The sequence below is a fragment of the Astyanax mexicanus genome, chromosome 1, assembly GCF_023375975.1.
Source record: "Astyanax mexicanus isolate ESR-SI-001 chromosome 1, AstMex3_surface, whole genome shotgun sequence".
NCBI classification, from domain to species: Eukaryota; Metazoa; Chordata; class Actinopteri; order Characiformes; family Acestrorhamphidae; genus Astyanax; species Astyanax mexicanus.
This window is the reverse complement of record NC_064408.1, coordinates 87086081-87096821: the sequence shown is the minus strand read 5'-3', so window position 1 is coordinate 87096821 and position 10741 is coordinate 87086081. Positions and strand designations below refer to the sequence as shown.

Sequence of the window (10741 nt, the reverse complement as noted above, 5' to 3'; positions counted from 1 at the left end):
TATTACATATCAGTGGTAATCCATTCAGGGGGCATTCCAGCTTTTTGCCCATTGATTTCAGGTTGACGGTGGACACCCTGTGATCCTGACAAGGAAAAGGCAGATGCAAAGATGAATGCTGAATAAATATGATAAAATACAAATGAGAGAATGTGCAGTAACAGTTCAATAAAGAGCAAAATGGAAAAAAACTAAGGTCAGATACAATGTGTTCACACACATATTTCTATTGATGTACAGTACCAGTCAAAAGTTTGGACGCACCTTCTCATTGATTTCCTACATAAATAAGTAAAGTAAATAACTATTCAATAACACACTTTAAATAAACACATAATTTAACAGTGTAACTTAACAGTGTTAAACAAACTAAAATACTTTTAGGTGGCTCTTTTGTGAGGTGCTGTTAACTTGCAGTTTCTGAGGCTGGTAACTCTGATAAACAGCACCTAATTACCTGCACAAAAGAGGTAAATCTTGGTCTTCCTTTCCTGAGGCAGTCCTAATGAGAGACAGTTTTATTATAATGTTTGATGGTCTGTGCAACTGCATTTAAGGATACCTTCAAAGTTCTTGGATTTGCTGCCTTTCATTATTTATGTATTTTTTTATTTCCTCTTTTGAGTAGTTGTTGCCATACTCAAATAGAACTATGCAAAATTGATGATCTGAAACACTTTACCATTAAGTGGGCACAAAATAAATATCTCTTGATAAGGCACGGCTGTTAACTGGAAGCCTCATAAAGCTGACTGAGGAAATGCTAAGACGTGTAAAGCTGTTATTTAAGCAAGAGGTGCTTACTTTGAAGAGCCTAAAAAACAAAACATTCTGGTTTAACCCTTTTTTGATTACTACATAATTCCATGTTTTTTTTCTTCACTTTTTGGATGACTTTAGTACAAAAAAAACAAAAATTTAAGATTTGTCCAAATTCAATATGTATATATTAAAGTATGTATTTATTATGTTATGTGTTTATACAAAAATATTGAAATTTACATTTTACAGTTCAAATTGTGTATCTCAGTGGATATATAATCCCCCCCCCCCCCCCAAAAAAAAAAAAAAACTAAAAAATAAATAAAAATAACATTTAGATTGCTTGTGAAGCAATCTGCTGTCACTAGCTTGTTCACTAACTTGTTAAAACCTGTTCCCTATAATAGTGTACTGTATACTAATTTGTATTTTTACATGTTGGGAATAGAAAATAGAATGTTTTAGTCATAGTTTTTTTTTTTTTTTGTAGTCAGCAGCATTTACAGGGCAATTTTATTTTTTTAAGTTACAAAATGTTAACATATTCGTTATTAATTATGAATAAGTTAGAAATTGAAATAATAGTATATACTCGTGTTTTTTATGTATTATTTTTAGGTTATTTACAATTAGCTGTCTTTTTGTGATATATTCTACTTTAGCTAAAACAAAAGGTCAATTTAGGAATATTCTTCAGATATTTTTTTTATGAATGTAAAATTTTGTAGAAAGAGTAAATTAATTACATTATTCAGAATAATAAATGGTGTCTTTGATGGCACTGTGTCTTTAATAGACTCACAGTACACTGAGGAAGAGAGAGTACCGCAGTCAATCAGCGCGGAGTGGGCGGGGCATGTCTGAGCATGGGTCCAGTGGGCGGACAGGAAAGGAGACAGACTGCTGCAGCCAATCAGCGCGGAGTGGGCGGAGCAGACGGTGGGGTTTGACGGAATACGGGTAGGGTGATCGGTTTTTATTGCTACCTGTATTGGGGCAGGCTCCCCCACCCACTGCGCGCTGATTGGCTGCGGCGGGCTGAGGGCAGGGTGGAGGTAGAAGAACACGGCGGCGCTGTTTTGAGATCGCCCGCAGGTTCTATGGAGAACATCTCGAGGGGAGAACCGAGACTTCAGCGCGACGAGCTGATGGGCTTTACAGCGCGAGAAGAACAGCCGGAGACCCCCGAGATGAGCCAAGTGTGAAGCGGCGCTGCTGGGTATGGCCATGCGGGACTGCGCGCGCGCGCGCGCGTGTGTGTGTGTGTGGTAGTGTAGATGCTGTAAGGCGGTCACTCTGTTTGGACTGAGGCTGTGTGTGCGTGTGTGTGTTCTCTGTTTGGAGCTCCTGGTTGATTAAGAGTGATAAACTGATAAAGGAGCAGGAGGAGGCCGAGTGTGTTCAGAGCAGCATTACTGACTGTCCTGTCTGACCCTGACCATACTGGACACAGCTGTGGTCAGTCTCAGTGTTATTGTGGAAACACTGCCCTGCTAGCTAGCGGAGTGTGTGTGTGTGTGTGGGGGGGGACAGGAGTGCGCAGAAGGTGTGGGCAGTGTCCTCAGCACCAGCACACTGCAGCCTGTCCTGTTTTCATAAGGAAACCTTTGAATTCTTGTGATACAGAAAGTAAAAGTCAGGGTTAGCCTTTATAGAGACATTCTGCAACACATAGTAGATATAGAATAATTCATAGTAAATATTGAATATTTTAAAGTGGATACTAAACAATTTACTGTAGATACGGAGACATTAATTTTTATATTCAATGTTTAATATAATTAACATTATTTTTAAGTTGTCTGACCAAAAGAGAATGGGTCCCCACTTACATCCTAGCCTTGATAGAACACAATAATAATACATGTGATAATATGATAATATAAGGTCCATGTGAGTCTTGGTTCCTCCGAAGGTTTCTTACTCCTACAGCTTTGAGGGAGTTTTTCTTGCCTCTGTTGCTCATTGGAGGTTCTGTATTGTATGTTTAGTGTTTTCTCGGATTCTCTGTCCTGCGATCGTGTTTCTGTAAAGCTGCTTTGCGACAACATTAGTTGTAAAACGCACTATACAATTGATTTGATTTGATTATTAGTAGGTACTATATCAGTTACACAGTATACTCAATCATTCTTAATTAATAGATTCTAAATATTTTGTAGATATTGAGCCATTTGTAGTAGATACAATATACAAACTGCCACAGTATACTTAATCATTTTTATAAGATTCTGAATCATTCCTTATTAATAGTAGATACTGAATATGTATACTAAACCATATAATGTAGCCATTTATTGTAGATAATTACATACTATAGTCAATCATTCTTAATAGATTCTAAATCATTCTTATTGGATACTTGATAATTATACTAATTTAAGTTGTGAAAAAAAAGCATTTATAAACCACAGCAGCTTAGCCCCAGAAGAACAGACCACCTAAAGTTACAGCGTGGGGTCTCTGAGTGCTGAGGAGTATATTGGAGAAAAGTCTCCAACACTCTGCTGAACAGTACCTGTGTATATCTCTATTTAGAGCCTGATAGCACTGTCTTGGGTTCTGGTGTCATTGTTCAGGATTACATTCTTATTATATTCTAAATCATTTACAGTAGATACACTTTATATTCGATTCTTAAATGATAATGCATCATTTGTAGTGGATACAGACACTTATAGTAGATACCGAATCATTAATAGTAGAAACAGAATAATACATAGTCAATACCAAAACCTTTTTAGTTTAATTATAGTGAATTTAGAGTAATCTTAGTAGATTGTGAAATATTTGTAGGAAAAACTGAACCGTCCCTAGTAAATAATGAATCATTCATATTATATTCTGAGTCATTTATAGTAGACACAGAGTTATAACCGATACAGAATATTTTGTATCGGTTAATTACAGTAGTTAATTTATATTTCAGGATTAATTCATAATTCATGGTTGGTTGTTCTAATTTAATTTAGTTAGTAGTTACCGAATAGTGCCTAATAGATACTGCTGAATTCATAGCAAATTAATAAATTCTATTAGGCAAGATCTAAACTACATTAATACTACATTTATAAATAATTGTTCATATTGGGTAGTACCTCTTATTGATTAGAAATAGAATTTTAGTAGTTTATTAATACATTTATAAGATCTAAACTACATTTAATAATTTAAAGTAATTTACATGTATTTATGTGTTATTTAATAATAGTTTATATATTTCATTTTTCATGGTTATTAAATGGTAATTTATAGGAGATGTTGAACAGTTCATAGTGGTTATTGAATACAAAATAACTCGTAGTAAACACTGAATAATGTATAGTAGGCACTAGATAATACATTGTAGATTCTGAAAATTTCATAGTGGATACAGTAATTTGTTGTTAATTCTCTAGTTTAAGAAAGTTAGGTTTGCAGGTGAGTGGTTTATAAATGACTATGACTGTTTATTGTTAACAGAAGCTAATTAACAAACAAACTGATCAGTAACTGTTCAGAGGTTCATCTGACCACAATCATAGTGCTCAAATCAGTTTAATTAAATGAGAGACAGATTGTTCAAAGAGAGAGAGATTTTGAGGGTCTGTGTTCTGAGAACCGAATGGTGTGTAGATAGAGTTCTTATCAGATACTATTGGTCTGTGTTTGGCTTTAAATAGTGTTTTGGGATGGGGTCAGTAATGATTCTTATAAACATGCATTTCTTATGCCCTTCATGTTGAACTCTTCTCTGTTTGTCTGTTTGAGAAGGAAATCTCTGAAATTCAGGAGGTTTAGTGGGTAACTGTGTGTTGTGATTGTTGTGTGTTGAAGTCCTGTCCTGTAATAAAGGAACAGACTGAGTGTAGAGCTCTAAATCCAGCAGATCAAAGCGGTGTCGCTGCTAATGGAACGCTTTCCTGTGCTTACACTGAGGAGGACTGGAGCGGAGGCTGACTCTCCATCCTCAGTTCGCTCAAGGTGGTCCGTTCACATCTGAGGGGGACGGCAGTTGCTAAGAAACCAAACGTAAAAACAAACAACTCTAAAAGTGGTAATTCAGGACTGCTCCGTCTTGCCCAGAGTAATTAGAATTCAGGAAATGTGTCTGGAAATGAGTTTTATATTTGGCCCAGTAAACAACCCTGAGATATGCCTTTATGTACTTATTGTTGATGCAGCATAATCAACCTGTAAACTACAGATAGATCAGTTGTGTTAACGTATCAGTTATGTGTGCATGAGTTGTCTTATATATGAGTTATATTCACTAGAATGGTAAAAGTAATGAGACACTCCTATTAATTATTGATTTCAGGTTTTTAATTCAGTCCTATTGCAACAGGCATATATAAAATCAAGTCCCTATCTGCACCATCTGTCTTTACAAACATTCATGAAAGAATGGGTGGAGCTAAAGAGCTCTCTGAATTCTATTGTGTTATTCTATCCTCCTAGATATCCCACAATCAACTGTGAGTGGTGTTAAAGAACAGCAGAAACGTATAGGACCACTTAGCAACTTAGTAACTCAGCCACAAAAAAAAGACAGACAAAGTAAGGTTACAGAGTGAGGTCTTAGAGTGCTGAAGAACATAGAGCAGAATAGTCTCAAATACTCTTCTGATTCAATAACAGAAAAATGTAAAACCTACTGATTGAACTACAAAGGGGGACTAATGAGATATACATGACTGAGGGGACTGGGTTTAGGGTAGGGCTCATAGATTTTAAGTGTTTTTTTCTGTAATCTATTTTAGTCACAAACAAATATCTATATCTGTGTAGTTTTTTGCTGATAAACAATACATATTTCAATATTTTTTCATTCCATAAGGTAATACATTTCTGAGACATAGCTACACGTTTCAATATTTGTACAAGCACTTTTATTACCACTGGATGTCTTTTTGTAGATGAACATGTGATATATTCAATAGATGGAAAGATCAATGAGAGAGGTGAACTGTCTGGAATGCAACATAGTCAATATTGATAAAAACAATATTGTCTCCTCTTATATCTTGTGTGAATATATTGATAATTTATATCACCCACTCGATATATCGTCCAGCTCTAATTGACAGGTATATATAGAATAATCAGTAAATCAAGGCCTATTTCTGCCTTGGGTTTTTTGTTGTATTTCAAAATAATAATTTGTGTTTCTGCAACAAAAAAAAAGCATTGGGGCCTTTTTATGTCAGTAATAATAAGTCATGAAATTGCAGTTACAAAACTCTACAGAGGGCTATTAATTTTAAACAAGGATACTTGTGAAGTTGAGACATTTGATGATGCCTAACCAAAGCTGCATTCCAAAGCCTGAGCTGCAGTCGAGGTAGGATATGACCTCAGTAGAACTTTCCAGTAAAGACTTCTTTCTTAGCAGTCTACTGGTCATACTGTGAAACTTGTGTGCGCTTTCATGTCTTCACAGAAATAGATTAACTATAAATAAACTCTAAAAAAATTACAGTGTGCGATAACATGCTATGCAGCATTCAGACAGTAATGCATGACATAAAGCCATATTGACATAAAGCCGTGTTGAGACCACCGAAGCTACAGTAGGTCAGGTGGACATGTGACTTTAAATGTACACAGAGAAAAGCAGCCAGTCTTTAGGTAAACAAACAAATGCTAACGCTAATTTACCTCTGCTTATTAATGTTATTATTCTAGATCTGTACACAACTGCTGAAACAATACTAGATTAAAAACTGGAAATCAGCATTCTGTCGATCTAATGTGAAGAGTTTGTGTGTTTTCCCAAGCTTGTGCCGGCTTCCTTCCACCTTCCAAATTCACACAGTAGGTGAATTAGCTTTGCTAAATCAATCATGGGTGTAACTGTAAGTAAATGAGTGTATGCAGTATCCTGAGATGGACTGGCACCCCTTCCATGGGTATTCCTGCCTTGCACCCGAATGTTTAAGGTGAGCTCCAGACACACTGTGGCTTTGATCGAAAAAAAAATGCAATAAAAATATGTTTTGATTTGTTTTATTAGTCTTAGGTAAACAATGTAAAGGGTGCTCTAGGGCTCTAGGATCCATAAAATAAAATTTGTCTGTTTTTCTTAGACCTGGCCTTTTTTTTTGTTTTTTAATTCCACCTTTGTTTTTGTTCTGATTGACTGTCAGGGAGCAGTTCTAACCATATCATCTAAATAAAGCAGGAATTTGGGTTTAGTCAAGAAGCTGCAGTTTGTTCCAGTAGCATGTTAACTCGTTATAATAAATATTGAACAAGGTTGCACTCAAGCTGCAGCCTGTCTCACCCCACACCCTTGAGTGAAGTATTCTGTTCTTTCTTAGCTGAGTTCTAATATGCATTAATTATTTAAATATGTGGAGTTGATGTTGTCTGATATTTTACCCCCTACATCAACATTTTAAGAACCAAATTTAGAAAGCCTGCACTTATAATCTCTCTCAGAACCCTATGTTTAGTTGGGAAGGCTTGCATTTAGGTGTTAAAATGAAGCAGAAACCCTTCCCCAGTTTACTGCTCATAAATATATCTGTACAAATGATTGGGTATACTTTGTGTTCATTGTTAAAAGGGCTGAAACTAAGTATTATTTTGGTAGTCGACAATAATCTGACAATTATTTTTTTTTTTAGATTAGTTGATTAGTCAACGATTATTTCTGCCATGCCCTCAATCTCTGCTTGCTGTAGGTATGACTTGTTTCTAATTTTTTTCTTATAATTTCGAACAATAGAAACTGAATGTGGGATTTAAATGCTGTTCAAATGTCCAGAACTTTTAAATATGGAAAGTGCTGCTTGAGGAAGCATGTAATCTGTTGTGTTTGAGCACTTTCTGTCCCCAGTACTTTGTGTTGTGCTACTAATTAATGGTTAGTCGACAATGAACATGTGGAGTCGACACATTTTTATAATCGACATTGTCGATTATATCGACCAATCGTTGGAGCCCTAATTGTTATACAGCTCTGGAAAAAGAGACCACTTAAAAATAATGTGTTTCTTTGATTTTACCAAATTGAAAACCTCTGGAATATAATCAAGAGGAAGATAGACGATCACAAGCAAGTAAACCAAGCTGAACTGCTTGATTTTTTACATCAGGAGTGACATAAATTTATCCAAAAGAAGTGTGTAAGACTGGTGGAGGAGAACATGCCAAGATGCATGAAAAATGTGATTAAAACCAGGGTTATTCCACCAAATATTAATTTCTGAACTCTTAAAACTTGAACATGAACTTTATTTCTTTGCATTATTTGAGGTCTGAAAGCTCTGCATCTTTTTTGTTATTTTAGCCATTTCTCATTTTACTGCAAATAAATATACTGTACCTATAAATAGTAAAATCAGAGAAACTGGTTCAGAAACTGAAGCGTTCTCTTATTTTTTTCCCAGAGCTCTATATTGGGGAGATAATCCCCCCCATGCTTCAGGACTCAGGAAATCAGACAGTATGAAGTTATGATCCCATTTATACCTGGTCAATTCATGCATCTTATGTATCAGGATAATATATAGATAAGGCCAAGCCATAGTAAAATAATACACCCAAAATAAATACAAATTCAAACACTCAAACCACATTAGGAGGTGGTCTGAGATGCATCTGAGCCACATCTGAGCCCGCCCAGTACAGATTTCGTTGGAGACGCATTTTACTGAATGCACTTAACTAAAATCCTATTAGAATGCAATCCAGATACCAGTCACATGAAGTGACCAGGGGTAAACGGTGTCTCGGTTTGGCCGTGTGTAGGTCAGAAGAGCTGTTCTTTAGCATTTTGTTCTTCATGCTGTCAGGGCCACCCTGTTTTTAGTTGCTGGAGAGCATTTACCCATGACTACCCAAATTCAGTTGGATGGGTGTGAGATTTGTTAATAGAGTGTCTTTGAATAGGTTTTCAAAGGAAGTTTCATTCTGTCTCCTGTGCCTCTCTCTCTCTCTCTCTCTCTCTCTCTCTCTCTCTCTCTCTCTCTCTCCCTCTCTCTCTGTGAGGTTATTGGGTTTGCGCTGAGTGCTGCAGTGAGTTCAGGCCTGGCTGCTCGCCCAGAGTGTGTGTGTTTTTCCTCCCGCAGCGTGGCGGCTTTGGGCAGGGCGGTCCAGATACAGTCTGCAGCATACACACACACACACACACACACATACACACACAGTAGACCTGACTGTGTGTGTGTTTCTGATCAGTACATTTATCAAGCTGTGTGTGTGTGTGAATTTGAGGGAGATTGCATGTTTGTGCATCTGTATGAGTGTGTGTGTGCATTAGTGTGTGATTCTGCTGTTTACTTTCAACAGTATCAAATCACTGCTCACTCTCTTACTGACCCACTGATTCACTAACTGAATCACTCATCTACTGAATCACAGACTCACTCACTCAGTAACCTACAGAATCCCTATTTCCTGAATCACTGACTCACCCACACAGTTACCTACTGAATCCCTACTCCCTGAATCACAGACTCACTCACACAGTTACCTACTGAATCCCTACTCCCTGAATCACAGACTCACTCACACAGTTACCTACTGAATCCCTACTCCCTGAATCACTGACTCACTCACACAGTGACCTACTGAATCCCTACTCCCTGAATCACAGACTCACTCACACAGTAACCTACTGAATCCCTACTCCCTGAATCACTGACTCACTCACACAGTAACCTACTGAATCCCTACTCCCTGAATCACAGACTCACTCACACAGTAACCTGCTGAATCACTACTCCCTGAATCACAGACTCACTCACACAGTAACCTACTGAATCCCTACTCCCTGAATCACAGACTCACTCACACAGTAACCTGCTGAATCCCTACTCCCTGAATCACAGACTTACTCACACAGTAACCTACTGAATCCCTACTCCCTGAATCACAGACTTACTCACACAGTAACCTACTGAATCACTACTCCCAAAATCACTGACTCACTCACACAGTGACCTACTGAATCCCTACTCCCTGAATCACAGACTTACTCACACAGTAACCTGCTGAATCCTTACTCCCTGAATCACAGACTCACTCACACAGTAACCTACTGAATCCCTACTCCCTAAATCACTGACGCATTCACACAGTAACCTACTGAATCCCTACTCCCTGAATCACAGACTCACTCACACAGTAACCTACTGAATCCCTACTCCCTGAATCACAGACTCACTCACACAGTGACCTACTGAATCACTACTCCCTAAATCACAGACTCACTCACACAGTGACCTACTGAATCCTTACTCCCTGAATCACAGACTCACTCACACAGTAACCTACTGAATCCCTACCCCCTGAATCACAGACTCACTCACACAGTAACCTACTGAATCCCTACTCCATGAAACACAGACTCACTCACACAGTAACCTACTGAATCTTTACTCCCTGAATCACAGACTCACTCACTCCGTAACCTACTGACTTACTCACTCACTAAATCACTGACTCATTTACTGACCCACTCACTCCTCACTCTTTGTAAATAATTAGTCATTCATTTTGACTGAATTATATATTCCCTCACACTCTGACTCCTTTATTGGCTGCCTCAACCAATTACTGAGCAACTTACTCATTGACTTCCTTTTGCTCATTAACTGGTATGCCATAACTGATGATTGGTAGTTAGTTACTGTGTACTTGTAGACGAAGACAGCCTTAATCACCATTTGTGATACACACAGATGGAATTTGACCTCTGCCTTTAACTCACCCATGCAGTGAAAACACATACACACTTGTGTGCAAATAAACACACTGAGACATCAAGCACATGGAGTGATGGACAGTCTTTGCTGTGATGCCCTGAAAGCTCAAGGGCCCTTCAGTGTCTGTATGGTGAAGATAAAAAGGGGGCACACAACCTTGAGTTCTGTAGTTCATTACTATGAGAAATTGTCATTCAGTAGTCGAGAATGGCTCATTTGATTCCTGCATAAAGCTGCTAGCCATCAGCAGCCAGAGTCAAATAGAACATAGCTGGCCCAGCTCT

The 10741-nt window shown here is 37.7% G+C and overlaps 1 protein-coding gene and 1 long non-coding RNA gene across 3 annotated transcripts in view; one reads left to right on the top strand and one right to left on the bottom strand.

Moving 5' to 3' along the window:
* The first annotated feature begins 1796 nt into the window (after window positions 1-1796).
* Window positions 1797-10741, top strand: part of LOC103026930 (RAC-alpha serine/threonine-protein kinase) — a 28502-nt gene continuing 19557 nt past the window's right edge. The window contains exon 1 of the mRNA XM_007252921.4: window positions 1797-1981. The gene's annotated coding sequence lies outside the window, so the exon portion shown is untranslated. The remainder of the gene's footprint in view (window positions 1982-10741) is intronic.
* On the bottom strand, window positions 9091-10355 carry LOC125805011 (uncharacterized). 2 transcript variants are annotated; one of them, XR_007441268.1, is made up of 3 exons: window positions 9882-10355; window positions 9600-9740; window positions 9091-9364 (listed from the first exon to the last, which is right to left on the bottom strand). It is a non-coding gene; the product is annotated as an uncharacterized LOC125805011 (long non-coding RNA). The 2 variants fall into 2 exon arrangements; XR_007441269.1 differs by lacking the exon at window positions 9091-9364 and adding an exon at window positions 9471-9552.